Source organism: Callorhinus ursinus, unplaced genomic scaffold, assembly GCF_003265705.2.
Source record: "Callorhinus ursinus isolate GAN/ISIS: 27379988/994484 unplaced genomic scaffold, GSC_fseal_2.0 scaffold4, whole genome shotgun sequence".
Taxonomy (NCBI): Eukaryota; Metazoa; Chordata; class Mammalia; order Carnivora; family Otariidae; genus Callorhinus; species Callorhinus ursinus.
The window spans coordinates 130,980,122-130,983,702 of NW_027397066.1; the positions used below are offsets into that span (position 1 = coordinate 130,980,122).

Below are 3,581 nucleotides of genomic sequence, written 5' to 3' on the forward strand. Positions count from 1 at the left end.
AGAAAGGATTCCAAATTTGCAACATCTGACAGTCTAGAAGAACATATAGGTGACATGAGCAGAGGGTTTGTGTTTAGTAAAATGTATCCTCTGACAATCCTACCACATTCTGTGGGGTGGGAAGTGGGGGGCTCAGGAGTTTTGATGGAAGAAAGAGATGGGGACAATTGGCCCAGGGAAATTCTTGTTTTATGTCTACTATCCCAACATAATAATTGTTAGTAACCTCTTCATTCTCATAAATGACTCAGTTTAGACAAGTCATCCTGCCAACCTAGGACCTGTCATCAGTTCTGATTTTTTAATAATTTAATATAACCAAGATTTTTTATTTGTTAATTATAACTGCCTGTTTTCCTCATTTTCCATACAGAAATGCCAGTTAAAGTTTATGAGCGAATATGTTAAATTATTTTGCATTATAAATTATTTCCATATTTCAGCTGATGGTTTTAAAGACCATTCTAATTCTAGAAGGGAAAAATTAAGACATAGCAATTTTACTACTATTATTATGTTTTTCTTTTTTTTTTAAAGATTTTATTTATTTATTTTGAGAGAGAGAGAATGAGAGATAGAGAGCACGAGAGGGAAGAGGGTCAGAGGGAGAAGCAGACCCCCTGCTGAGAGGGAGCCCAATGTGGGACTCGATCCCGGGACTCCAGGATCATGACCTGAGTCGAAGGCAGTCGCTTAACCAACTGAGCCACCCAGGCGCCCCTATTATTATGTTTTTCTATCTAGGAAACAATTGTTCTTTAACATATGAAATTTCTAGTTACTTTGATTTACCCGTTTTAACACCCAAAAGAGTCATTATTTGTAGAAGAAAAGCATGTAAGTAATAGGATAAAAATGCTCTTGCTGCTCCATTATGATTAAAATAATTAATTTTATGTGATAACTCATCAAAACTGCCTGGACACTGGCTATTTACTTTCCATGGCCTCTAGGATAAAATAATTATTCTGTAAAAGCAACAGTCTCAGTTGGTTTTTGTATATTTGTTTACTTTCCTTTTATTTATTTATTTATATATTTTTAAAGGTTTTATTTATTTATTTGACAGGGAGAGAGTGAGGGGGAGAGGGAGAAGCAGGCTCCCCACTGAGCAAGGAGCCCGATGTGCGACTCGACCCCAGGACCCTGGGATCATGACCTGAGCTGAAGGCAGATGCTCAACTGACTGAGCCACCCAGGCGCCCCTGGTTTTTATATATTTGATTTCTATCTTAGGTTACAAATTTATAGGGAAAGCAGATTGAAAATATTTGGGAATTCTTAATAGTATTTGTTGAATTATATAAAACCATAATTAAAATGTATGAATATAGTTGTGAATTTTCTTAAAGGTTTTCCCTTGCCTTCTTGGTTCCCTTTGTTATGATCATCCAACATAATTATGTATGTCTTTTAAGCAGGTTCAATTTCTTTGTTCTTTCTTTTATTATTGGTATTGTTTGCTAGGTTATGATCACATCAATAATTTAGTCTTTTTTTAAAAAAATACATCATGAATCTTTAAAAAAGAATCTGAATCAAGCACGGAGCATTTTCTGAAATTTGAAAATGTAAACCTTAGAAAACTTCAGTAAATAAAATAATATCTGCATCCCCATTTCGCTGGATACTAAATCACCCTCATCCTTCCATCCATTCAATAAATATTGATATTAGTAGTCCCTATTCTGTGTCAGGCACTATGCTAGACACTGTATGACTTCACAAAGGTACTTAACCTCTCTGAGCTTCAATTCCTACTCTGTAAAATTGGAATAATAACCTGCACTTCCACTTAGAAAATTACTTGACAGCCCTGAATTCTCAGATTCAAACATTATTGACTCTTTGAAATTGTTCATGACTCTTCATGGGTTATTAAAGCACCTTGTGAACATGTCTATCCTAGTTTTTGCATTCCTGTATTGCAATTATTTTTCAATTTTCCTTTCCGTTTTTAAACTGTGAACTCTTGGAGGACCATAATTAGATCACTTTTTTTTTTTTTGTAATTCCCAACAGTTAGGTCAATAAACAACTAATGACATATTATTGAACCAAGTGAAAGAATCAATTAATTGAAGCATTATCATTAGTGGCATTAGTTTATCTCCTGAAATGGTAGAATGTTTCAATATGTGAACTTAATAAATCTGAAATATAATTGATTGAAGTAATGTTCCTATTGCTCTTGATGCTTTAGGTTTTCTTGATACCCCCAAACAGCTCATACGGGCATGGCAATAGAACTGTCTTGCCTCTCAGTCTCAACTCCACCTTTCCACAATGTTCTCCTCTGACCTGCTCTTTTTCTTTTTTTTCTTCCTTTTTTTTTTTTGTGGTTGTACTGATTTTATTACTTTTACCATGCCATTTTATCTTCCTCACATTCAATGCAAAGAAATAAAACAATATAAAGAAAAATATGTCCTTGTTATTATTAGCAATAAAAAGTGTCTGCTTCCATTCTGCAGTCCTGGGCATATTATATATCAAGGAATACATACTGGCTCAAGCACCATTTTGATTCTGATCCACTGAACAGAATCTCATGCATATTTGGTGACTGGGCTTAACCTCATGGGAACTCTGATGTACTGAACCATTTCTGTGGTATCCCAAGATCTCTCAACATAAAACAAGACCCTACACAAGAAAAGATAATAATCAATCCATCCATAAATTATATCTCAGGTTCTTTCTTTAGTGTAAGGGGGAAAAAGGGGCCCTACATGGATACAAGCATTATTGTAGTCTAAAGATTGTTGGATTGATACTGTGTCTGTTATAATGAAAATAAGGTGCACATCAGAACCACTGCCAGATTAAGAAACTTCCGCAACTTGTCTCAATTCTTCAAATAATGGAGCAAGTTCCTTTTCTAGACTGACAATGAGTCCAGTACTGGCATTGCTGCTGGCTGTGAAACTCACCATCCAAGGTAAACAACTGAACGGAACCACCTGTTAGGTGTTATAGGAACAGATGATACTTTTGTTTTTTTGAAAGTCCAAATTTGCTCCCTTGGTCTGTTGCAAAGGCAAAGGAGGATAAGCAATCAGGTCCCAAGGCAAGCTCTGGAGCATACCATTGGCCACTTTAATAATAGGCACTCCACGTCTATCTGACCCAACAATAGCATGGAGCCCTTCAACACTTGGTAATATTTTATACAGAAATTGATTTAGGTCATCTGCCATGATGAACCCCTTTCTCCTGCAGGATCAATCTCCATGCCTGGTTTTCTGGGCTGCCATGTTCTCTCACCTGTCAATTCAGGGACAGCTTCAAGGACAGTCTCCTCTGAAAGCCATCCTTGCATGATTTGTATTTCCTCTGTGCTCCAGGAAGCCCTTTCTCTGAGACATGGGTGACGTGCTCTTTTTCTAATACCATCTCTGTGCTCTGAACTTCTGGCTAATTAACTCAAAACTGGTGGGTTTACTTATATCTTAGATGAGTAAATTCAGTATCCAATAGCAAATATATTATATGGGCTAATTGATCAAAAACACACTTATGCAGTATTTGCAATAATAAAATTTATTTCAAACTCTGTGGTTAGACCAGATAGTCTTGTC

The 3,581-nt window shown here is 36.1% G+C and overlaps 1 pseudogene; it reads right to left on the minus strand.

Moving 5' to 3' along the window:
- Positions 1–2,825: 2,825 nt before the first annotated feature.
- Positions 2,826–3,200, minus strand: LOC112826076 (ragulator complex protein LAMTOR3 pseudogene; annotated as a pseudogene).
- Between the last annotated feature and the right edge of the window lie 381 nt (positions 3,201–3,581).